The following is a 27,055-nucleotide window of genomic DNA, read 5'->3' on the forward strand; positions in this document are numbered from 1 at the left end:
CGACGTGCAGTTATACCCACAGAATGCACACACACACACACACACACACATAGAAGCTAGTCACTGCTGAGAGGAGGTGTCCCTAGCAAATGCTAATTGAACTAGTCCACGGGTCAGCGAGCCTTCCTGTTTTCCCTCCTCCAGCTGATCCATTTTGGCGGGCCAGGGAGCGAAGCCGCTGCTTCTGGTTGCGCCGCGAGAAACTTTCTGAGGCCCGAACCGGAAAATGGAGAGTTTGTTTATGAACCAGCGGGGATCTGACTGTTTATGTGAACCTCTTAACTGCTATTGCCTCGCTCGCACTGGAGTAACATGTCAGCAACTCGTAATGCAATGATGGCGTAGGAAATTAATGTACAACTCAGCTTTTTGTAGACATAAAAAGCAGGGTTACAGAGAATTTAGCGTTGAATCATTTTCAGCACAGTGTAAAACAGTGTGCTGCCATCTTGTGGATGACAGTGAAATTACACTCAAAATTAACAGACCGCAAAAAGTTATACTGTAATTGCACAAAACTATTCTGCAAACTAACATGACCTCAAATCTGGAACCTGCGGTGGAGTATTTAAAAACATCCATGTATAAATAATTTGTGTTCTTTACGGAAGAGGATTAGGGCCAGTGAAGAAAAAAAAAACGAGGGGTGACTGGATTCTGACTTTTTTTCTCAGAATTCTGACTTTATTCTCAGAATTCTGACTTTAAAGTCAGAATTCCGACTTTATTCTCAGAATTCTGACTTTAAAGTCAGAATTCCGACTTTAAAGTCAGAATTCTGAGAATAAAGTCAGAATTCTGACTTTAAAGTCAGAATTCCCAATTTCTTACTTTAAAGTCAGAATTCTGACTTTATTCTCAGAATTCTGACTTTAAAGTCGGAATTCTGACTTTATTCTCAGAATTCTGACTTTATTCTCAGAATTCTGACTTTAAAGTCAGAATTCCGACTTTAAAGTCAGAATTCTGAGAATAAAGTCAGAATTCTGACTTTAAAGTAAGAATTCCGACTTTAAAGTCAGAATTCTGAGAATAAAGTCAGAATTCTGACTTTATGGCGTGGGGTGGCGGAGGGAAAGTCAGCGTGGTGTGGTTTTGACCAGCGAGGACATTATGTCGTCAACGAGTGACTTTTTGCGTGCCAGAGGATTGCCGGAGGACGTCATTTCACTCTTGGAGGAGCAGGGGGTGAGTAAATAAAGCATTGAGTTCATTTTGGTGACTGTTGCGTATATAACTGGCTCCGTGTAGCATGTAGCTCCGTTGCTAATTGATAGCTCTTGACGGGATGCGCCTCAATTACACGTAAAGAAGCATTATGCGTATTTTTGTACATTCAGTAGTCAGTTTTATTAAACCGAGCAGGGGGTGAGTAAATAAAGCATTGTGTTCATATTGGTGACTGTTGCGTATATAACTGGCTCCGTGTAGCATGTAGCTCCGTTGCTAATTGATAGCTCTTGACGGAATGCGCCGCATTTACATGTAAAGAAGCATTATGCTTATTTTTGTACTTTCAGTAGTCAGTTTCATAAAACCGATGACGTAATATACGATTTTATATATATATATATATATATATATATATATATATATATATATATATATATATATATATATATATATATATATATATACTTACATACACATACACACACACACACACGTCACAAAGAGTCGCTAAAGCACAACGACTCGCGGCATAAACGATGCCTTGCTGATTGTGGCCGGCTGCACTATCATTGAACCTTAAATTTAACTCAATACACTGATCACGCTGTTGTTTAAGAGTAGAGATTCTACGTGCCACAATTCAAGGTTACATCATTTGAAGTATAATCATGCACACACGCACGTCTTTATTTACTCACTGGATGAGACTTGTTTAGTGAAGTTACACCTGACATTGTATCAGGGGTGAGAACATTATTATTAAAAACAACTTTCTACAATAAGCATACTGTCATAAAGTCATGTTTTCAAAATGCCCACTGTTGTTTGACAAATTGTAATTGTTTTTTCTTTGTTGTGCAGATAAAGTGACTGATGGAGGGTGCAACTCAACCAGTGCCTGAAAAGCCGGATTTGGATGACTTAATCAAGCTATGCTTTAGACTTGCATTCAGCAACAAGGAAATACTTGCAGTTTTAGCACATAATGCTCAGACTATTATAAGTATTCGGACTCTGAAGAGAACTTGTAAAAGACTTGGTCTGTTCCGAAGAAAGAATCAGTCGGACCTGGGAGATGTGTTGGCTTTTGTCCAGCATGAAATCCTGACTTGTGGCCAGATGCAAGGTTATCGCTGGCTTCATCTACGTGCGATTCAAAAAGGATTTGTTGTCTCACAAGATACAATAAGACAAATTATAAAATTGGTTGACCCAGTCGGCGTAGAATTAAGAAGAGCACGACGCCTTAGAAGACGTCAGTACAGCTGTCGAGGCCCAAATGCTCTTTGGCACATGGATGGCTATGATAAATTAAAACCCTATGGGATTTGCATCAATGGTTGTATTGATGGGTTTAGCCGGTATGTGTTATGGGCAGAGGCCTATACCACAAACAATGATCCCAAGGTGATTGCAAGTTATTTCATCAAAACAGTTTCGCGCATTGGTGGATGTCCAGAGAGGATCCGTGCAGACAGAGGCACAGAAAATGGCTGTGTTGAACAGATGCAAGTGTTTTTGCGACAAAACCACTCTGACAATTTTGCTGGGGAGAAAAGTTTTCTTTATGGGAGAAGTACTGCCAATCAGCGCATTGAAGGGTGGTGGTCCATCCTTCGCAAACAGAGCGCACAGTTCTGGATTAATTTATTTCAAACTTTTCAGGAGGATGGTCACTACACAGGAGATTTTCTGGATAAAAGTCTTATCCAGTTCTGCTTTCTTAATCTTGTGCAGGTAAAATATTTTATCTCCCCATCATGTTTTTGAATTTGAAATGAATAAATGAGTAGTAAAAAATAATGTACTTAAATACTTAACTATGCTGCTCTTGTGTAGGATGAGCTGGATGAAGTTGTGAACACATGGAACTCACACAAAATAAGACCAAGGTCGAACGGTGATACAGCTTCAGGCCGGCCAGTCGTCATGTATTCATTCCCTGCCATGCACAGTGCCGAGGATCGACTGAAACCCACTGGAATGCAAGATATCACTGCATGTATGGAAGAGTGCACTCCAAAATGCCAGTTTCCTTGCGATGAAACTGTATTTGAACTGTGTTGTCTGCTAATGGAGGAAAATGAATGGCACGCTCCATCAGATCCATTGCATGCAAGTGACTTGTATCTTACGTTGAGAGAGGAATTACTGAAGATTGTTTGACAAGCGTATTGATGTAATGAACATATAAACTCCTCAGAAAATAATTTTTCAGATTTTTTTTAATCAGTAGCCTATATACTCAGTTACTATGTTTTTTTAGTCTTACAATGCCTTCTTGACCTTTGAATATTCCTTAATGACCCAAATTTTCCAGAATAATTCATTGCAAAATTATTATTTTTTTAACTATGCTTACCTGATCTATGGTTATTTTTTTCCATTTGTGACTAACAAAAACAAAGATGTTACATTTTGCTTGAAATGTCCTGAAATTGACTGCTTAAATATGTATTACTTGTATATTAAAAATTGTCTTTTCATTGGAAGTCATCTGTACAACATAATAGTTTATTTTTAAATACCAACATTCAGGTGCAGTCAGGAAATACATAGTGGATGAAGAGTGAGTTTATTGAATGCAATAGAATATTACTACTGTTTTTTACAGAAGCATTCACTTAATACTATGTAGCTGCTGAAAACAACCATCCAACGGTTATGCATAACATCTTGGGTCATTTTAATAAAACCCTAGAATTTTTATATAATAAACAATACCAAATGCAAGCTGTTTCTATACAATTCTAAAAACAGTGAAGGAACAAATATAAAGTTTGTTTCTATTTGACCAATAAGAACAGTGAACAAAATATGTTGTGTTGATGCAACTTACAACGGATAATTATGTTATTGACAGAATTAAACAATATCCATGACCCAGATATTGCTTTCGAGAACGGCATTGAATTCTGATCGGAAGTCTGGGAAATTTTCATAGCTGTCAGCAATGTACAAAACCTTTCCACATGTGTGCCCCACTGGTCTTCTACTAAACTCTGTCATTTGTTGAAACTCTACAAGGATGGTGTCGGTGACAATAAGATCAGATCCTGTGCAAAACCGGAGAAATTTCTGAAGCTTGAGTTCATCCAACTCCCTGATGAACCTTTTCAGATGATTTACCACTTCCTTCTGCTTTGAGGTTAAATCATTTGGAAATGTCAGCAGTTGGCAGACCTTTTTGGAAGTAGGTTGCAAGTCAGAGCACAACTTGTTAAGTGCGTCAGGACTTATGAAGTCATGGTGAAAAGTAACCTCCCTCCAGCAGTCAATAACAAACATGGGCTTTTGGACAAGCTCTTTGTGCGCTATTTCCTGCAGTATTGTGGGAAAGGTTTCAGGTGTGATTCTCTTTCTACACCCATAGCTGTCAAGAACTTCCACAAGATCATCTTGGTCCACTTCTGAAAAGTCCTTCATTGCGTCCATCAAAACGTCACGCTCCTGGCTGCTCACAAACTGCAGAAAGTGGGCCCTTGGATCACTGTAGACACAGTTGAAAAGCACTTGCTCGAGGAAAGGAAATGCAAGTTTGTTTGGGAAATAGCAACAATCTTGGTAACCTTTTATAAGTATTCTCCCAACTGCTTTCCACTTTGCTGCAGAAAAATCATGACGGATAAATGGCACTTTAATTGATGTACCAAGGGTGCATCGGTCATAGAATTCCTGCCAGAAACAGGTGAGAACATCTCTCAGTACTCCAGACCCAACACCTGCTTCTTCTCTATCATCTGGGAGTATGCGTTTCACACTGAGTGTTTTGTTCAATATTTCCTCTGTACAGAATGCTCTTATCATATCATTCAATGTGTCAGTGGAGTGGACAGTTATAGTCAACACATCCTGTGGATCAGGTAGATTGAGGGGCATAGCAGGACCATCGTAGATCATTGTGACTTCTGTATCTTCCTCTGTGTCATATGTGGGACCAAAGGTAATTTCCGAATCAACAGAAATGTTGAATGGCTGGTAGACTTCATTTGAATAAACAGAGACCTTGTCACTTTCCGCGGCATTGTATTCACTGCCATTGTCTGACGTAACTTCCTTGTGTGTGTGGACATCATCTTGGTTGTCTTTTGGTCTTGTTGCAATGTAAAAACGCAGCAATGTTAGCTTTGCAGCCTCGTACATATAGCCGATGGAATGGCAGGTGTCATCAGTGAGGCAGTTTTGTTTGAAATCCCAAACCTCGAACTCAAAGTCTAATTGTGATCCTTTGGGAGAAATTCCATCTGGGAAAAATAGGTTTTTTCCTTCCTTGAGAATGTCTTTCAACCCAGCTTCTGTGGACATTTGAAGTTTTCTGGTACCCCCTCCCTGCTTCTCCCTCACCTGTTTGGTCATCTTTCCATCACTGTGTATCCATCCGATTGCAATATTTCTTGTTGTTTTCTGCTTCTTTGTCTCTTGTGGTTGTGTCTTTGAGGTGGTGTCCTCTTTGTCACTATCTTTCCTGAGTTTCATTTTTTCACGTAGTTTTTCTAAAAGTCCGTTTTTTCTTTTGGATGTAGGCTGTTTCGTCTTGCAAAAATTAAAGAGTGCAATGCGGTCTCCATAGCGAGGGATGTAATTGGCAAGAGTGGCATCGTCCATCAGTGTGATGACATCACTGTCAATCTGCACGATGATTGAAAAAAATATCCGTCACACAGAATCAATTTGAAAGAATGAAGCACAAATATAATACTTATGGTAAATCAAATCCACACTCGACAAACATGTTGCAACTGTTTAATCTTTAAGAATTTATTAAACCACATTTATACCTGAAGTCTATGTGTTTTTTTATTTCATTTTATGCACTATTTCATTTTATGCACTATTTCAATCATCAGTTGACTTAATGTGAGTGTGTACATACTTAAAATGAGCTAGCCACGGATTATGGTATGGAGTCAGCAAGGCATATAAGTGGTTTGATGACGCGAGTCGCGATGTTTTACCAACGCTTTGTGACGTTGCCGTGACGTGTATGTATATATATATATATATTTATAATCGTACATTACGTCATCGGTTTAATAAAACTGACTACTGAATGTACACAAATACGCATAATGCTTCTTTACGTGTAAATGCGGCGCATCCCGTCAAGAGCTATCAATTAGCAACGGAGCTACATGCTACACGGAGCCAGTTATATACGCAACAGTCACCAAAATGAACTCAATGCTTTATTTACTCACCCCCTGCTCCTCCAAGAGTGAAATGACGTCCTCCGGCAATCCTCTGGCACGCAAAAAGTCACTCGTTGACGACATAATGTCCTCGCTGGTCAAAACCACACCACGCTGACTTTCCCTCCGCCACCCCACGCCATAAAGTCAGAATTCTGACTTTATTCTCAGAATTCTGACTTTAAAGTCGGAATTCTTACTTTAAAGTCAGAATTCTGACTTTATTCTCAGAATTCTGACTTTAAAGTCGGAATTCTGACTTTAAAGTCAGAATTCTGAGAATAAAGTCAGAATTCTGAGAATAAAGTCAGAATTCCGACTTTAAAGTCAGAATTCTGAGAATAAAGTCAGAATTCTGACTTTAAAGTAAGAAATTGGGAATTCTGACTTTAAAGTCAGAATTCTGACTTTATTCTCAGAATTCTGACTTTAAAGTCGGAATTCTGACTTTAAAGTCAGAATTCTGAGAATAAAGTCGGAATTCTGACTTTAAAGTCAGAATTCTGAGAATAAAGTCAGAATTCTGAGAAAAAAAGTCAGAATCCAGTCACCCCTCGTTTTTTTTTTCTTCACTGGCCCTAATCCTCTTCCGTAGTTCTTACTGTGCAGACAAAAGGTTAAAAAAAAGTTTCTGAATACACTTACCTTTGTTTGCGACGGAAGCGTCAGGAAAATATGAAGAGCGTGGGAGAGAGAGAAGAAAAACCAAATTAGTAAGTGAGCACAAATCAACCACACACAAAAACACAGCATTGAGTTGCGGTATCTTTTTTTTGTGCGTGTGCACAAAATTCATGACAAGTAAAGGAAAAGAAACGGGGGGGGGCAAACACTGTTCCCTTTCAGAAGACCCCAGGAGGAACATATGTTTCCGGGAGCACCACCAAATATGTTTTCAGAGCAGCCCAAATGCTTTTAATTAGCCCCGGCTCTATTTGTTTTCATTTGCGTGATTTATCCCCTTTCATTTGGCAGCTTGCTAACATGTCCCAGACCAGGGAGGCCAACGTTGCCCGGGGTAAAAGGATACGTATGGCCGGCCCTTGAAAGGACCGCAGCAAACTTGTGGGTTTTATTGGAGGGAGGGGGGTGGGGGGAGGCCACCTGTCGTGCGGATATACTCCGGGAATACCAACGGACGCGCTTGAGCGGGGATATTGCGTATGATCCTTTGGGTAAACACATTTCCTTTGATGCAAAAGCCTCAGGGGAGCGAGAGGTATGAGGGAGATGAAGGTGGGATGTAGCCTAAAGACCTAAAGATGGCTTATTAGATATTTGGACAAGCGTTTCTGGACTACATAAAGCTCCCTTAGCCTGAGGGGAAGAAGAGAGCGGCTTGATGGTTTTTCGGGCTCTGTTGTACGCTTGTATGGCCAGCATCTGGCCTGATGAAGAAAATCAATCATCAGCTAACATCTGCATTATCTACAGGAGCGCTTCTCAAACTGGAGGCTCCGGACATTCCGCAAGTCGTATCTTGGAACTAAAACACAAAGCAGTGAATTGGGCTTGGCTTATTTACCACATCGCCCGTTAAGGATCCTTGGACCCGAAACCATTTCGAATCTACAAGCCGTAACCCTCAAAAGAGACAAGCGAACGTTTGACCTGGATCCTTGACCTGGTTGCCTCAAGCATTTAAAGCAGCGACGCAAATAAACGGACGGCAAGGTGAAACACGTTAAACACCGGAAGGCCTGAAAAGAAAAAAACAACGCAGCTCTGTTCAGCTTTTGATGGATGGAGATCATTATTTTTCTTTGTCTGCGAACCGGATCTGTCTTTGCTCCAACGGCTGATGAAGCCCGGGGGGCGGGGCGTCTCGGTACATCAATACGGGGTTAACCAGCAGTGTTAAGATTTAAAAGGAGATGTAAGTGGTCTCCATTAGAATGTTGTAGCCCAAAGGCTTTGAGGGGAGGGGCTGATGAAGACCAAGTGCAAAGGGACAGGAGATGAGGTGCCCCCGAGACATGACATCGAGCCGGCGCAGGAGAAAATGAAGCCAGAGGGTGACGAGACGCGGGCGGCTCGGCCTCAGAATGAAAGCGTCTGCTATTTACCTCCCAGCCTGGAGACACGGGGCAGGAAATGAGAGCGCACAAAGGGTCTACGCTACAGTAGCTTCACAGTCTGCAGGGTCTAATCAAAAACCACGGGAAGTGCTGTTAAGACTCATGAGCTGATCCAATCATGAAGCAAGAATTTCTAACATCGTCCTCCTGTATGAGCTCCCTGAAGAAGAAAAAAAAAAAAATGCTGACAGCTGGTTGTGACTGGCCAGACTGTTGGAAGGCTTAAATATGCCAAGGAGCATATTTTAGCGCATACCTATGCTAATGGACCTGTCAGGAGTTGATCTCGGGTCGTCAAACTTCAGCAGATAAAATCACCTTTGCTGTCACCTTTGGTTTCTTCAAACCAATTCCGAGTTAATATGAAAGACTGCAAAAATGCATTACTACAATTTGTGAGGGGTTTAATTTTGGAACCGATGAATGGCATTTCCATTCATTTCAATGGGGAAAGGTGATTTAAGCTCTGTGGTCACAGAGCAAATCAAACTCATGACGCCATTGCACTCTAATGACTGTTAGTTTTTCCCAATTACAATCTAACAACCTTTTCATTCACCCATTCAGCATTTTTAATTCAATTTTCTCATGACGAGCAACCCCTGGCCTGCGCCGCTTGGCAACGCAATAAGTGGAGGTCTCAACCCAGCACTTTAATAAATGTGTTAATTCCAATGCACGGCGGGTGGAGACAATGGCAACGTGGGAGATGACTTCCCCACCATTCATTTCCGCCGTCTGTCTCACGGTGGAAGCGGGGAGCGGGAGACGGGCCACGGGGGGGAAATGAAGACCATGCATCACGCCGAGGCGCCCCAGCGAGTCTGACATGGCTTTCGGTCCGGCTCAGGTCTAGGAAGACACGCTTACTTAAAGACTTACTTTAAGAATATAGACTAGGATATTAGAATAACATTTACTAAGGATTGATTTCACAAGCTGATTTGACCTGAACTTCCAACCCAATTATGCTAGTGTATATATACGTGTGTGTGTGTGTGTGTGTGTGTGTGTGTGTCCGACATCCCCATGGAGATTGCGCTTCCATTCAACCTGAATGTTTCTATTATTAAGCGGCTCCGTCTAATTAAATTGCCGATGATCACAAACAACAAAGACGAAAGGGGACGTGCAACTTCCTGAAGCTGTTGCCGTGGCGGTTAAATGAGCTCGTTAGCGTTGCCCGCGACCGCCCTGACGACCGCACGAGAATCGCATCGCGCTTTTCACCAACTGGCAAATTACATGCAGAAATACACAGGTAGGTCAGAAAGTAGATTTTGATCATAGACGACAATATCACACTCGACACGCGGGGAGGTCAAAGGTCACCTTGCTCACATCTGGGAGACTTCAGCAAAAGTCTGTCGTTCCTGTCCGGCGTCCACTATAAACACAGAGCGCCATAATCTTCCCTCCTCTTGCCACATAAACACACACAACACAAAAGCTTCAGGTTCCGGGCCGTCGATAAGACTAAACGCCGACCCCGGTTTGTGTCACTGAGTTCAGCTGCCTTTTAATGGCTTTTTCAAAACCAGACTGAAAGCTTTTCTCTTGACTCTCGCTCCTTGGTTTGTTTAAACAAGTTAATTAGTGGTACTTGATCTGATGGGAGGCCGGTGCCTCTGCGGGCTCTGTCGCAGATCACAGCGTCGCTCTCGGGGGGGGGGGGGACAAAAACGCACTAAGCTCATCTCAACAGACTTGACTAAACATGTTAACAAAAAGAGCAGACCATCCAGACGGTTTACTCTTAGGACTTCCAGCCGTTGTCTATGGTATGAGGATTAGTCACCATTGCAAAGCATCAATACAAGAATAATCGGACCATGCCAAAGAGAATCGCTGACTCGGCGTCACTGTAAACTTAAAAGCAGATTTCACCCAGCCATGTATCGATGCATTACATCTCGAAAGTAAAGTTGCACTATGTTCTGAACAAATCTCCAGAGTTAGAGAAGGGAAACTGGAGAATAAATAATGCACTCTTTCTGGGGTGAGTTTCAAGCAACATGAGTATCACTCATACAGGCGGCAGGAAAAGAATTTTGCCAGTAGCTGGAGGCTTTTGGCAAAAGAATTTGTTTTTTAACAAAAAGTAACGACGTAAACGTGGAGACAAATGATCCGCATTGTAAGAAAATACGTTTGCTCTTTTCCTGGTGTTTATGACGATAATACTGGATGTATTGCCATAACACTTTAGTACTGACTACCAAGTAATGGGGCATTGGAAAACTTTTTTTTTTTTTAATGACTTTGACAATTGATTTATGAGTGGCCTAATCCCGCCGATTAGTTGGTGAAATCAAGTTCAATGGCAACGCTGCTTTCTTGGAAAGAATTGGTGAATTATTGATTAGAGAGGACAGATCCATTGTTAAAAAAAAATCAAGTTTCATTAGCAAAACAAGTCATGAAAATGACAGCACTCACTAAAGCGGTAATAAAAATATGAAACATTAAAACAGTATCCAGTCAGTCCATTACCACTTAAGAGATTGGTGGAATCAAAAGATTTTTTTTTCCATGTTTCTTTGCCGTTTATTTATTTCAACGCAGACGCTGGGCGAACATATGACTCAAACAGAGCAATGAAGAGATAAAGCGGATCTACAAAAAGAGAGGTATGTCTCGAGGTCGGGTCTCTGGAGTGATGAAGCTGCGTGAAGTGAGACCGGCTGACATCCTTCTTCAAAGCTGAAGCCAGTGAAATCGGGATGTGGATTGCCGGGAAGAAGATGTCAAGTGTGCGTGTTGAAGGGTGGGGGGGTTGCCGGTTATTGATTAAGCGAGTAAAGAGGAGGCATCGGAGGACAGCCTGGCGATGGCGAGGGAATAGGTCGAGGTAAAAAGTCGGAAGTACAACAAGGACGAAAAAACAACAATACTGTTGTCATTTATTAGCTAGCGCTACTCAGCTGAACACAATGACGTCGTACTTTCCTATCGGCCAACGCTTTACCGCCATCTTGCGTTGGGCGGCGTTATGATTACAAGCATTTTTCCGACTTGAGTTCATCTCTAAGACCCGAGCGCCGAGGGATTGCCTATCAGTCTTCTTTAATGACCGAGATTAATGTTAAGTAGCATTATGGTAATGGAGGCACTAGGCCTATTCCACTTTATTAAATAAAGCTGCTGGAAAATGAATGCGATTATGAATTCTGCTGTTGTTAATGGAGCGTGGCAGGGAACAGTGTTGACTTTTCTTCTCCGATATGATGATCGGGGGTTATATTTCACGCACGTACACATGAGCATACACGTGAGTGCCGGAGTTGCGTCTAATGTATAATCTGTTATCACAGCATGGGCTTTTAATAAGTTGGCCTTGCGTGCTGAAATACACAGCGAGAGATAAAGTAAGGACGCGCTCACAACAGTCCCTTTTAAATTGAACAGTAACACAATAACATATTGTCAACTGATCACATTGCTTTCCAGAAAGAAATGGAAAAAATAGAAAATAGAAAGACGTGTAACACAATAAATTTGTATAGACATATATTTTTTTGTTATTTTTTATTCTATTTTTATTTTTTTATTTGTATAGACATTTTTTTTAGCTTAGAAGAAGTGCATATTCTGTCGGTGCCAAGGGTCAACCCGATTAGCCGATTGTTGCCCTGCTTAAAAATCGATTAATCGTGTTTTAATATCTTCAAATCTGACAATTTACAGAGGACTTTTGACGATAACACAGAGGAGTAGCGGAATGTCCGGTCCAACGAATCAAAAATTTTCATATACCTGTGCAGGTCCCAGACGGTGGTAGAAGAGGCTAGCGCTAGGTTTTGTTAGCTTCAGCTATTCTGAACTACCAACATCATTGCGAGGACCTGGTGGATTATTAAAGACAAACAAGCAGGAGCGCTCGGCAAACTTGTGGCACGGGGGCCAAGCTCCTTAAAGCGCATCTCGGAATATACTATCTTCTCTCCTGGGATGATCTCATGGTTGCTCTACGACCCTCAATCTGCCTCCCCCCTTCCTTCGCAGTCAGACAACCGAGCACTTAACCTCAACAGGCCTTCTCCCTTACTCAGTCTGCCCTCCATGCGGCATCACATCAAATCAGTTGCTACGTAGCCTGCGGTATAAATAATGAATCCGAGAACTGGGTGGTGGTAAGCATTAGGGTCGCTGCTGGTACACACGTGAGGATTTTTCAAAATGTGTCAAAATCAGGCCTAAAATAGCTCCGATATGTTTACGTGTTTACTCGGCCGTCGTTCTCAGTCCGAAGCAACTGTGTTTTTTCGAGTGCCGAAAAAAGGAAGGCATCGCTCTCAGCCCCGGTGTCACTTTCAGTTTACCTTCCCCCTGCTGGGAATCCTGAGCCAATTATTTGGACTACAGTACACACTTCTCCTCCTCGCCACAAGAAAACAACGACACCAAATACCACGTCTTTGGGGATCCCTTCCAAAAGAGAAAAAGAAACACATCTCTGGATCTTTGACAACATTCCGCGGGAGGATAAACCGAGTCGGAGTACAACCTCGGAAATACCTCCCGACCCGTTAATTGAATACGCGGAGATAAACATTTCCTTTTTATGACGAGATATAGCCTGGAGTCGGGTTACGTGAGGCGGCACAATTGGATAAAGAGATAAATCAATGCTTTAAGTAGATTACATGCCAGCGTCTATTTCTTTCAACGTAGTACCTCTTGATATTCTCCAACGAGAGCCAGAGAGTCAGCCAGGAGCATCCTGATGACAAACACACACTCGGATGCGGTCTGCTTATCAAATATTACGACTCTAAACACTCGGCAGACTGTTCGGCCTTGACAAATGGATCGAGAGAGCAACGTCAAGGCTCGGACAAACCATTTGGCGTCAAATTAATTCTCAGCCTGGGCCGCATCAAAGTCTTGGTTTCTCTCAGAGGTTGTAACTCTGGTGAATTATCTTATCTCGTTCACCGCCATTGACGGCTATCGATGTCAAAGATGGCGCCTGCTTTTTGTTAAACGGTATAAATACGGCATATAAAGTCAAAAGTCATGAAAAGTAACCAAATACAGATGCTATTGTTTCATTTGTTTTTACAAAAGGGGATTTGACGAAAAACAATTGCAAAATCAAACCGCAATATGGCGAAGGATGACTTAACGATTTTTTTCTTTGTTTTGACAATTTCAAACCGCAAGCAGAACGAGAAAAACTTTTAACTGTCTTCGAGTGTAAAGCCCCTCGCTTCTTTTGAGCGTGTTTTGCATATTGGCAGAGAGTTGATTATTCTTGGCGCTAAGCATTATTTGCACTTTCGCATTCCACCCTTAAAAATATTAACTTCAAAAGTGGGTTCATGTTGCTTTGGTAACATTGGCAGTGCGGCGGTGCTGCAAACCCACTGACACCGGTGAGGACTTTTCATTTCCTGGCATTTTGAATCATCATATAAATTAAAAATGGAAAGTCGAGATCAAGCTAGGGCACTTTTTCTCCTCGCTCCACGCTACGGCCGTCCAACACTTCGCCTTACAGCTATTGCCGGCAATCTCTGGACACAGCGCCTTATTCATTATTCAGGTAACACGGGGGCCGAATCGATTTCCTGCCCCGGAGCCCCCCTCCTCGACACCCGTGTCCGCTCACCTCACCTCTCACCTGCCTCCACTCTTTTTCCACTCAGATCAACATTCCACACCGAGTGCGCAACGCCCTGGCTTTCGTTTTCAAGAGGGCGAGGGGGGGGAGGTTCAGTTCTGGGTTTTGGATTTCATGTAAACGCACCTTGATCCTTAAATCTCCCTTAAGCCTGTTTCAGTTTCAAACAGCGAGACTGCACAAACACTCACCGGCTGGCCGGCCGGCTGGCCACTTCGTGTACAGTCTAAGTGGAAAAGAATTAGTATGACTTGTGCATGTGTTGGAATATCTGAGCTTTTGCCCTGCCTACAGGGACCTGCTCCTTCAGACACATTTTCACCTCATCTGTGTTTAAGGGCATTAATATTGCACCAGCCTCCGTGCCGGGGTTAAATGGATGACTGGGGGCACGGAGGGGCAAAGGGAGGAGGAAAGGGGGGAGGACTGGGGTGGTGGCGGGGTCTGAATGTCAAATTCAATCCCTTCATTCCCTCTCGCTCTGCTTTACTCGCCGTCTTGCGCTGATCGGCTACGACAAGAGACGTTTTTTTTGGGTGGGGGGGGGGCGACGGGAACAAGGGCACTATAGTCCTAGCATGTGTTTTTGTTTTTGGGGGGAATACGTGATTCTTGTGAATGACGGGGAATGGGTTGAGGATTTATTGTGGATGTGGGAAAAAAATGAACTAACTTCCAACTAGAGACGCTGAACGTGGAGCCGGACAAAAAAAAACTTTCCTGAGACGGTTACCTCGGACACCGGAATTAGAAGAAACATCTTTCTGCCGTTAATCTGCTCTGCTGGAACGGTGCTATTCTCAGACAGCAGCCTCTCGCAACTAATTCTCCATCACTGGCTCACCAATCACCGACGAATTCATCGCCGGGACATTTTACAGCCGGGGATGAAGGAGACAAAAAAGGGAGACGAAAGCACGACTCGAGGGCCCAGGGAGACTGACATTGGCGAGGTCACGCTGAGGTTAAGTTAACATGCATACAAGCTCTTGAAAAATTAAAGGCCGCTGCTCACGGAAGCTGCACTCGGAGCACCAAGTGCCAAGACCTCGATGGCTTCTAGGGGGGGGAAGTTCACCGTAAAAAAAAAAAAAAAAGACCTGCTGTTCTTCTACATGACCAACCCTGCAACACATTCAGAAGCACACAATCTTCCCGCACACACACGCAAAAACGAAACTCAAGTGATTAAGAGCTCAGCAAGGTGAACAGCTGCAGAGAGAACGGACAGACGCAACGCCGTCTCATAAGTCTTTGTTTTCTCGCCCTCTGCATGGATACGTGCTCACGGGCGGCGCTTGACTGAGTGCGCCGCTGTCGGTTATGTCCCGGGTGTTGATATTTCCACTCTAAAGGTGTCAGAATGCCAATTACAAACGTGTTGGGGTGTCAATTAGCGGGGAGCGATAGTCTGCACCGCTGCCAACGTGATGGAAGGCAAACAAGAGACTGACTACAAGGAACAGAAATTTTTTGGGGATATTTTTAACCGAACCACCGCTATGCATATTCGCCAAGAAATCTCAGCAAACAGGAAGTGACATCACAAACCCGACGAGGAGCTACAGATTAATGAGTCTGTTATTCCGAGAGAACCGCAAGCTGCCAAGTCCGTTCCGGCCTATCGACTATTTTGTCCATCTCTATTCAAAGAAGTCTCTAAGAGACATCGGGCCACATCTCCAAGCATGCGTCGCCGAGCACAATAAAAGACGCGGCCAAGTTTGTGGGCCAGTGTGTGGCCGAGAGTTCCCGCGGGGACCCGTGAACGATATCCAGCGTTGCCATTGTTATGGCGAACGCAGGTGGATATATTGAGGCATTCATCATTCAAAATTCCATTTCCACTTTTGTTCATTTTTCTTCTCCCATCCAAAAAAAAAAATCCAGCAAGCCCATTTACCATCTTGTTAAAAATGAATAGAGTGGCTGACTTTTTCCATCTCATCGCCCTATTTTTAGCTTTCCTATAAAGATCACGTCGTACAAGGTGACGCGAGCGAAAAATTGGAAAAATTTGAATTCTGGCAAAACATTGACATGCGATGCAAAGAACAGCCTGAATCGTTTACTTAGTCATCAGTGCTGAGCCTACGCAGATGTGAAGATAAACAGACATTAGAAAGCCAAAATAATTCAGTTATTTGGTACATTTTGTTCTTATAGTCTCACAAAAAACAAAATACGGTGGCTCTCGAAAGAGGAACTCTGCTTTAAAATGACGAGAGTTTGCTAATCCATCAGGAAATAAAAAGGAAGGCTGTCGGCGCACGTGGAAAGCGCAAACCTAAAATTATCAGCAATTGGGAACCAGTAGGAAATGGTGAAGGGGGTGAAAATGGCGAGTGTGTCATATATCCTTCCACCTCCGGGCTAATTGACGAGATAATTACACGAGCGAGGCGACGGTGGACGAGCGACACTCGGGGCCGCTGGAGTGTCTGCAAATGCTTTTCGGAGGGAGCGACGGCTGAGTTTGTTGTCAAGAGAGAGGCTCATTAATGAATTAGAGAATGACTTGTATATGGAATCGGCTCTTTAAAACAAGTTTTTGCTGTCGGGTCATTGCAGTACAAAAAAAAACAACAAAAAAAACAATTTTATTTGTTAAATGCTGTTTACTGAAACTAAATAACCATACGGAACAAATGGAATAAATGGAATTGTTGCTATTTAACGGAATGAACAACCTTCTGTTAAAATGTTCGAATGACTCATGCAAACATTAGTCCCCTAAAAAAATAAAAAAAAAACAAATAAATACTAAGAATAATATGTATATATTTTTTACATTATTATATATTTTATAAATACATTTTATTTTGTAATATTTTAATGATCCAAAAGTGATTTTCTTCTATTCACCTCATCAAGAGAATTTCGCATGACAGTCTCAACATAAAGCAGCGGAAGATAAATACGAGCCGTAAAATGTGTCCGGGTGGGTCTCGCCAAGAGGATGTCAGTGAGTCATTTGGCTGCGCCCTCGGGGACTACATTCAACTTCTCTCATCCCTTTCTCCTTCTTTCTCTCTTTCGCTTACGGTTCGACAGCTGCGGAGCAGGCCGAGGGTCAAGGGAATCTCGCCATCTCACGCCGACGCACACTCGCAAAGACACACAATGGCGGGCTACTGTCGGACTTGAATGCGGAAGGTGCAGGCTGAAATTTTCCCATGACGGGAGTTTCGCGGTGGCCTCTTTCATGACTGCAGCGAGACCTGAGTGGCCTCTGGACACCTCCCCCCCCTTCCGTCCCCTCAGCCCGCGGGCCGTGTCTTCTCCCCCTGCCGGGTGGCTCAATGGCCTCAGTGTGCAGGCGTGATTGTGTGTTTGCGTAAAAGGCCGACCTCGGGAGGGGTTCTGTCACTCAGTCGTCGGCCCTCGCCCGAGGCGAGTCATCTGTCTTCAGTGGACGACAAACTGGGATTTCTGTTTCGACTCAAAATACTCGCATGTTGAAACCCCTCAATTTGGGCTTTGGAAAGGACGTTTTGATTCTTCCTCTTTGGTGTTTGCGGCTCTCCAAATGACTACGGTGATTGTTCCCGACTATGAATAGATTCTCAGGTCGTCAATTTTTTTTTTTGCTATGATAATTGACAATACACAACAAGCTATTATTCCAAAATCCCAAACTGCAGACTTGACTCCGACAAAATGCACTCTCCTAACGTCCACGTTCAACCCAGGCTAAAAGCGATTTTTCGAAGCTAATAAATTTAAAACGACTGTACATTCTTTCTCCAAGCCGCGCCATTTGTGACCTCAAAACCTCGTAGGCCGAGTCCGCCATTACCCAAGGACGCCCTTTATTTGTTTGGCTCCCACACTCCCGCCTTCCAACATGCATGCTGAGAGGACTTGAAAGAGCTGCTTTGCCTGTCATCATGGCTTATTTAATAACTATCCCAAAGCAGTCAACAACAGCATCCCGCAATGCGACCCCCCCCCTCCACCCCTTCCCCCAGTCCATCAAGAAATCCCGGGCCCTCAGGTCTGATGAATGAGGCCATCAGGCACGCCAGCTGCCCTCAGAGGTGAGCAGCCTGCTCCCTCCCGCCATGCGGCCGGGCCACCGAGCAAGGAAGTGGGGGTGGGTTGGTGGGCAGCGTGGGCCGGACCTTCATGCCAGGAACTCACGCCGTGGCAAAGCGAAAATATGGCAAGGCAAGAGGGGGCAGAATGTATATGGAAACAGGATGCCAGCAACACAGTGGGTGCTATGGAAACCCATTATTTTATTCCCCTTGCTGTTTGCTCACAAGATACCGCTCATATTTAAAAATAAAAACTTGAACGGTGATTTCAATTTTCAACCCAAAAACGCCGCACCACGGGTTAAACCACTTTTAGACACATCCGACAATCTGGCCTTGCTCGACTTTGATCCAGATGAAGGCAAACTTCTCAATGTCGGTCCGTTTATCGGTGTGTGTGTTTTTAGACCACATTAAACGATAAAAGTGTGACTAGCGAGGGCTCTTTAAGTGAGTTTCAGTGAAGCCTTAATTGGGCAAACACCGCATGCATATGGCCGTGCTCATTAGTTACGAATAGGTCCGATAATTACAGCCGGATGGGCGTACAGTACACACACACATGTACAGTGACAGCAGCTGGCTCTCCAGGAAGGTTCAATAAAAATAATGAGTGTTGATTACTGGCTGGTCAAAGCATTAGCGCGTGTCATCATCCTCGCCTTTGCCCAAAGTTAACAAACGCTCCTCCCTTATCCCCAACGCTGCCAAATAGTGAGGCGCTCTATTCATTATGCGGCGGTCTCCGTTCGCCAATCGACCAACGGCTGCCAGCCCTTGCGAGAAGTTTTGACATCGAGGGTAGCGCATCACACGAACGTATCAAGACATATGGAGGGCCAGGAGGGAAAAAAGGAAAAAGGCCCATAAATAACATTCACAACTGCATTTTTCTTGATCTGAGCTGCCAGGGAGAAGCAAGGTGGATTTACTCAAGGATGGTTTGCCCACTGGAGCTTTGATTTATCTGCTACAAGCTATCTCAGCATCTGCGTCGCTACCTGTTTCAAACCAATCTTTTTATCTACGGCCAGCCTTCTTGTCAGAAGGGGGCTGGCTTACGACTTTATTCCGAGAGCCAAGCAAACATTTTTTATGAATGCAAAGAGGCTCTCAGAAGGAGAGCGCCATCGCGTCAAGCGTTAGCGGCGTTGGTTTCTCGGATTGGAAATTTCCTCTCACTTGCCTCCGAGCAGCTTCTAAGGGAGGCCGGGGAGTGTCTGAGCACGGCTGAGCCCCTAGGACTCGGAAATGCAAACGGGCCTGGCTATCAAAGGCGAGCAGAGCGGTCAGAGGGACTGCGATATGAGCTTTGGACCGTTGGAGCTAAGGATGCAGTTGGAAGATTCAAAGGATCAGTGATAGCGGCGGACATGACTTGACACAGGCTCGCTATTTCGACCAACTGCACGGTAGTCTGGATAGGAATTAGCTTAAAGATGCTAACTGAAGAGACAACTTAATAAGATTTGGTACAACAGCACTTACAATCACTTCTGGGTAGTTCGTGGAACGCAACTAAAGGGTCGCTACTAGCTACTGAATGTAAGAATAATATATACGTAATTGCTAATTCTTTTCAATAATGTATTGCGGCAAACGTTCAATTGTGTTACGTGAATTGTTGCAAGGCTTTTATAACCGTCTTTGAGACCTTGAGAGCACAAAGCATTCAAATTTCTGGTCTCTCACTTCTTTCACTGGCAGCCTGACAGTGGGGAGGAGCACCAAGTGTTCATTGTTACGATGAAGATACAAAATTGATTAGCCATGGCTTGTCTCCGTTTGGTTGTGTAAGTGTAAACGACAGGAAAATACTTTCGTCTATCTTCTGAGTACGACAGGATGTGAATTTAGCTGTTGGTCAGCTAGCGTTAGCATTAGCCACTTCAGATGCGCATTTGAAGCATTGATTACCAGTCTAATTTTCCCGTGAAATATTTCTTCGTATTTTTAGTTTATTGTGAGTGACGGAAAGCTTGACAAGTCGCTTCAACTCCTCATACATATCGTTGACTTCAATAGCCTAAAAACCTGACTTTTTCGAGGGCAAAGTGACCGCTGAGTCACCGCCGAGGGCCATCGGCAACCATCTGTTTTCTGCACAAGAACTTGACATTTACCATTCTGGAATTGAACATTTGATGAGCTAGCCTGTCTGCAACATGAGTGTTCCACTATATTATCCTTCCTACACACACACACAAACACGCAAAACGTTGACTCGGCACTTGACCTCTGTGCAATTTTTCGTAATATATCAGAGGCAAAATATAGGTTGTCTCAATCTTTTCCAGCAGTGACTCAAATAAAAGGCCTAAAAACAGACACCTGGCAGTCCAAGGTTAGTTTGAACAGGAAGATAAGGTGGCTACTGAACATCTGGCCGTTTCAGAAGCTAGCTGAGAGGCACCAATTAGACGTCAATGCTCCAGGAGAGGTCAGCCTCAGGTTAGTCGTTTTAGCGGCACATGCTCGCGAGGTGAAGAACAACAAACAATGGCGCTTAATAGACTGCTGGCCACGTGGCAGCGAGTTACGGGAGGCACCAGGGCGGCTGTTGTGCCCACATCCTCACTCGGATGAGAACCGCTATGTCAACAAACTGCTACCCCCCACCCTTCCCCTGGGAGGATATGACAGGGTTGCAGTTAGAGATCAATAAAAATGAATATCAATAATCTCAGGTTACATCGAGGATGTTTGACTGTCTGATGCTTCTGATGGATTATTTTGATCCGCCCGCTTTAAGGTTGCGCTGGATTTTCAACGGTTAACACTTTAGCTCCTTTTAGCTAATAAGATCCACCATCGCAGCCCCTTCGATTGATTTATCGCCTGCCGTAAATTTCCATGATGCCGAATCAATACGGTCTTATCTTAATGGTGACAAATGTTCGGAAGGCCGGAAGGAAGCTTGCGCATCTCGGCTCTTCTGCCAGATTGCGAGACACAATCGTGTCGGATTGTCGGATTTACTGCTCGCGTCTTTATTTTGATATTGGCGGCGTAGAGGAGAGAAACACGGCGGTCTCGTGTGATCTCATTAGAGGAGGAAGGTCACGGCCCCCGGGGGGGTAAGTTTCACCTCTGTCGAGCTTCGTCAGTCTCAGTAAAATGTCGCGGCCAAAATTACTGCGGGGGCTCGTGCTAATTAAGGCTAGCGGATTCATCGCCAGAGTAAATAAAGATTCAACTGGTGGATATTCCAAACACATCTGGAGCTAGCTTCACCCGATGGAAGCGTCATTTGTAAACACGACAGCTGAGAAATTTCTGACGAAAGCACTTTTGGGGAAAAATGAGCCTTTAAACTGCAACTTTTGTTTTTAATCACAACTTGACTGATGGAGATTTCCCCCAAATGAAGCATTGCACATGCACTGATTACCTGTCAAAGGCTTTGACAAATAACGGCCGCCGGCGTACATACATTTTACGAGCCGCTTCTCTGATCCACTTTGCCCTTTTTTTTTTTTTTTTAAGTACAAACTGCAACGGGAAGGTGACGGATCACCAGAACCACATTGATGTTTCCCAACAGCCTGACTGCAATCTGCCGTTTGAATCAGGCCGCTACATTTCAACACAGAATGACACGGTGGTGACGTTCCATGAACACAGAAGGCAAATTAATGATATTCATTGATGGATGTGTTTATTCTTCGGCTCCGTTGTACACTACGCCACCAGATGGCCCGCGGTGGAAAAAGTCTGTTTCGACTAGGAATGGCCCTTTGACTCAGTGTCCTTGCTCTCGATTCATCATTTTTTATTTTTTCACATTAGCGGGATAGCGTCGAGTTTCTCACGCTGAATCGAGATTAATTAACCTCAGCCTGTCAATAAGCTGCAGTAATAATAGTCGTTCTTCATCAAGGATAAAGATGTGTTGATGCACGCTTTTATCACATAAAAATATAATTGAGATAATGACACACATATCCCAAAGATGAATATTTTTTATTCGGAATTGGATACTTTTATCGAAAGACCTCCACTAAACTTTGACTTTCTCGATGAAAGTCATTAAAGTGGAAGTGAAAGCCAAAAAGGAAAACAGCGTGCGTGCGTTCTGAAAGGCTACATTGTCGAGCGTCTAGGTCGCTCGGAGTCAAAAGACCGATTCAGGTTGGCCCCCCGAAGACCGCCGAGTCACGGCGGGATCACGGTGGGATACTGTTCCCGTTCGCAGCCAAAGAACAATATTTGGAATTGATGTGTCCTCTGGGAACAGGGTCAGGGAGGTACACAGTTAGTCTGAGAATCACAGTAGGAAGAAATATTCTATTTTCTTTACCACCCAACAATTCTGAACAAATGCTTACTGCTCGCTCCCCCTTTTTTTTTTTTTTTTTTTCCCATCGCAGGTTTTTATCGCGGATTTTAATTACACCCACGGAAGCACTTAATACGGGTGACTTGTGCATGTTTGTAAATGCGTGTGTGTATGAATTAGTAAAGTTAGACACTTAAAGGCGCGCCAAGTGCCAGAGAGAGATTTAACAAGCTCCAATAACAATATTTAATGAGCTTAATTAGGAATCCTGTTGATCCCGACGGAGGTGCCGGTAGAAGCCCGATGCGGGCGGGAAATAGTTGGAACGGGCGAAAAAGAGAAGGACCTTTACCAATCCGAATATTCTCTTTATTAGTGCTGTGAAACTGAACAGAGAGGGGGAAAAAAAAAATGTGTCTGAGTGAGTTGAACTTGAGCTTGTTGTTTTGACTGAGTCCAATCAGAACAGAACATGTCACATCATCAAATAAAACGAATATGTTATTGGAACGCCTCGCTACACAAACCATCTGCGTCTCTCTCCGCAGCAAAAGTGAATCAAACCGCAAAAAGTCCCGTTTGCTTTGGCTCATCCCCGGCAACTCCCTTTTCCGCTTCTAAATGGACTCGCTCGACATTTAATCATGTCGCCGTCGGACTCGAGGGGTCATGTAAACACGTTATTTGGCAAACGTGGGACCAAATGAATGAGCTCAATGATGTAAAGAGAACTGTCAACGTGATATTTTTAAAAATGGGACGTGAGGTTGGGGGGAAAAAAAGCAGTACGGGAGAAAGGACTGGTTTTGCTTGTTGTATCAAAACTTCTAACTACGAAATGGCCGTTCAATTGGATGACTACAAATCCAAACAGATTCTGGCATGTTTAGGAGGTCCCCTCAAAGTGCTGAGCCTCCCCAGAAGACCATGCGGCGGGGTCTGACAATGATAAAGTGACCTTTCAGATCATCATGATAAATCCCATCACAATCTCACACACACCAATGATGACCGACTGCATGACAAGTTTACCCTGAGGGATTTAATCTATGCCCACAAACTTCTCAGGTATCGGAGGATCATCTGGCAGGTCGTGCTCAGAATGGGAGGGGCAAACGCGGAAGAGGCGACGAGGTCAGAGGGGGCGGGGCTCGGACATCACAGTGCATCTATACATCAGCAGCCTTGAGCGAGGCTAAACGCAGAGGTCATCTTTCAGAGTCTATCTTCTGGTTTCTCCCATGCCTCCGGCCACTTCCCCTCGCGGTCTTTGCTATATTTAGCCCCCCCCTTTCCCCCCTCCCAGGACTCTTTGTCCCCATCCCGTTCTCGGGCCGCAAGGAGTGGGCGACTCATCATTATAAATCAGCCTGTTAGGAGGGAATAAAATTTTAAACAGCGTCGCCCTGGTTTTCCCCGAGTCCAAGTCTCCATTAGAGAGACGGCGGCGCCAAATGGTTGCTCGCATGGCAACACACAGCAAATCAACACAACAACGCTTTTAATCACCCGCTCGCTCCTTTTGTTCGTCCGAGCCCTTCCGTGCGCAGCTCCTGGCAATAAAGAGCGCGCACGTCGCTCTAGTAAAGTCTTTACGCAGGCCGAGGTGCAGTAATGTCCGTGCAACCAAAAGTATTGCTTCATTACATCTGCATCTCCCAGGTCCGTCGCTCTCGTCTGCTTGTGGTAAAAATGTCAATGAAGTGGTCGTATAAAGGCTTCTGGGAAAAGCAAGATTTTGTGGGGTGACTTTGAAGGGAATATTTGTGAGGATCTTATTTAAGGACACTTTCCACTCATCCTCAAGGTTCTTCACAAGTGACTCAGTAAGTTCTTGAGTACTAGTTGTTATTCTTCGAGGAGGATGAAGAATATATGACCGTGAGATGAAAAATGCTAAAAGCCGGAAGTTAAAAAGAAAAAAATCTTTCTAGAAACAGAACTGTTGGGTTTCGAGCCTCACATATGGCTGCACGGGTCAATGGAGATTAGCTGGAGTGAGAAGAGGAGCATGAGCTCATCTTATCATGTTGCCTCCATCCGGAAGAGAGCCAGGCCCGTTGACAGCGCACATAAAACAGCCAGCGGGGAGATATGGAAGCAGAAATCCAGAGCCCCGGCCACACAGCGGGAGAGCACGAGAGGCCAAGGAGGCGCTGATACGACAGCAAAGCGGCAGATGGAAAGACAATGAAAAGAAAGAAGAAAAAAAAAAATTCACATCGGCATCAAGGGGGCGGGCCGAGGTTCTCGCTTCGTCATCCCGGCTCTCGGCCTCCAGAGAAGGCGATTAACGACGATGGCGAAGAGTGTGTATAAGTGTGTGTAAGGCCTGATCGTTAGAGCGGCCAACTTGTGTAATACAATTATGGAGGCTGCAGAGAAACTGCTAATGTGCACGCGGCCAGCTCCGTCAGATGGATCAGGTATTGAGTTTTGGATGCTTAATTCACTTTCCAGTACACACGCGGGTGCATTAGTTAGATTAGAGGAGGGGAGGGAGGGGGCGGGGCGGGGCAGGGCGGGGGAGGCGAATGCCCCGTCGGGACGGACAGATTTGTTTAGTGGTGGCTGTCAATTATAACCCTGACCCTGGCACTAAATGGCTTCTCCTCAAAAGGAAGGCGGGGGAGGGAAGGGAAAGGAGACAAAAGCAGGACAAGATTGGGAAAGACACGACCATTTGTTGCCCGAGATAACAAGTAACGTGGCGGCGAGTGAACAATGGTCCCGAACATACGCCGCGCCAATAAAGCAAAGTGCTGCGGTCGGAGAAGCCAACGAGATAAGCGGGCCGACGCGGTCGCTCGGACCGGGCCAGGCCAGGCCAGGACGGCGGTGGGCGGCTCCTCCCGAATATGAAATGGCAAAGGAGTGATTTGATTTGCTGTGTGTAGCAGTCACATGCAATTGGAGAGACTGATTGCGGGCGCAATTACTGAAAACCACCATTGTGCGACACACAAAAGGATTGGACTCTTTTTACAAATATGAGTTTTATTTGAACTTTAGCAATCCAATAATCCTAAAAGGACTCAGTTTACTTTAGTTATTGCGGTAGAATTGAATTTGAGGACAAAACTTTGCGGAGGGACAACAAGTCTGCGAAGCTGAACCCGAATGAACTGCCGCATAGAGCAACTAGTTTTGAACTAACTTGAAATTTTAAATCGCGGATCAATGGCTGTGTTTTTTTGAAGGATTTGGCCAGGTGACATTTTTGAAATTGGAATATTGTGGAATTACGGGAAGCAGTTGGGCCGCCTGTAGGTGTAACGTGATTCTTTTCAGACAATAAATCAAATGCGTCTTATTTTGCGTCTTTCGCCGAGCGCCATTTACACAGAATATGAAGTCGGCACACATGTGGGTCGATGCCTTTGATCCCGCCTCCCTTCCTGCACAAACGTGTCTTTGTGTCAGCGCCGAGACGTTATTACCGTTTTCCGCTCAAAGCTTGAGCTCCTCATCTCTGGGGGGGGGGGGGGGGGGGAACGGCGCCTCTCGCTAGTAGCGTTAGCTGGAGAACCCTCCTCATCATCATGACCATCATTTTTTTTTTCCAGAAATAAATAAATGTGACAGCTTTTTCCTTCCCTTCCTAAATGAATGGCAGGAAAAAAAAAGATGGTGGGTGGGCGAGGGGCACACTTTCCACAGTAAACACGTCCCTTCTCCCGTGTAAACACGTGTAATCACGAAAAGATGGCCTCGGCTCGGCTCGTAATTATATTAAGCCGAGCGCTGAAATGAGATGAGTGACTCTTAGCAGAGTCTGCGAGCGTTGTCGCCGATTTTACCCGACGGACTCCCGAGAGAGCCGCGGCAGTGGCAAGCGGGTTGCAAATAATCTTGTAAGGATTCATTTGTCTTTGTCACGAGATCTAGGGACTGACACCTGCCGCCAGAATGAAGAGCGACGTGAGGAGAAAACGCGGAAACGTTGATGGATGTTGGACGGCGACGTCCTCGCCGCGCGGCACATCCATCAAGGTGTGATGGCCAGATGCCGACAAATTGGAGCATTTCTCCTCACCTTGTGATGATAGTTTTGAAAGGTGCCGTTATCGCACGTGTCAACAACATATTTATTTGCTCTGATTTTCATGTGCTGAATCCAAAACAGTCAAGTTGACTTTCTGGAATGATGGCCAGCTATTTTTGTTTTTAGTACTTTTTTACTTCATTAGCTATATTTATTATTTAGCGATCAGTAAGCAAAATTGATAACATTAGTTAAGTGAGTTAGAAACTATTTTTTCTCTTAAATCTTAGATGAGGAACATTAACAAAACTTAATTGATTTTGGCATTAAAAACCTGATTGAGCAATGCAAAATTGTGCCAAATTTGTTGAAAAAAAATTGCTACCTCTGCATTATCCAACCCTAAAACTAAGAAAGTAGAACGCGCCACTGCCTGAGCGACCCGCCCGCCCTTCACTTTCAAAGAGGCCTCGTTTTACCAAAACCAAGCCGGCGAAAGGAAAGACTACCAACCCGAATCGTCCGTCTCGGGTTTCCCGTGGCGTTCAAATAGTCACGACTGCAACAACTGCCAAGGAGGAGAAATGGCAGCCAAAACCAAAACCAGGTTGCGCACATATCTGGTGTTGCGCAGCCAGACAAGGCACAATAGGACTCAGATTACCGCGCCACATTTCCAGGAATT

At 44.4% G+C, this 27,055-nt stretch overlaps 1 protein-coding gene and 2 long non-coding RNA genes across 5 annotated transcripts in view; 1 reads left to right on the plus strand and 2 right to left on the minus strand.

Annotated features, from left to right (window-relative positions):
* unc5cb (unc-5 netrin receptor Cb) overlaps positions 1 to 27,055 on the minus strand; it is a 123,598-nt gene that overhangs the window by 43,721 nt on the left and 52,822 nt on the right. The gene's annotated exons all lie outside the window — the stretch shown is intronic.
* LOC125979645 (uncharacterized) lies at positions 987 to 3,665 on the plus strand. Its single transcript, XR_011087992.1, has 3 exons — positions 987 to 1,188; positions 2,035 to 2,910; positions 3,013 to 3,665. It is a non-coding gene; the product is annotated as an uncharacterized lncRNA (long non-coding RNA).
* LOC125979639 (uncharacterized) lies at positions 3,732 to 6,662 on the minus strand. The gene is made up of 2 exons (XR_011087993.1): positions 6,372 to 6,662; positions 3,732 to 5,802 (listed from the first exon to the last, which is right to left on the minus strand). It is a non-coding gene; the product is annotated as an uncharacterized lncRNA (long non-coding RNA).

Source organism: Syngnathus scovelli, chromosome 13, assembly GCF_024217435.2.
Source record: "Syngnathus scovelli strain Florida chromosome 13, RoL_Ssco_1.2, whole genome shotgun sequence".
NCBI lineage: Eukaryota > Metazoa > Chordata > Actinopteri > Syngnathiformes > Syngnathidae > Syngnathus > Syngnathus scovelli.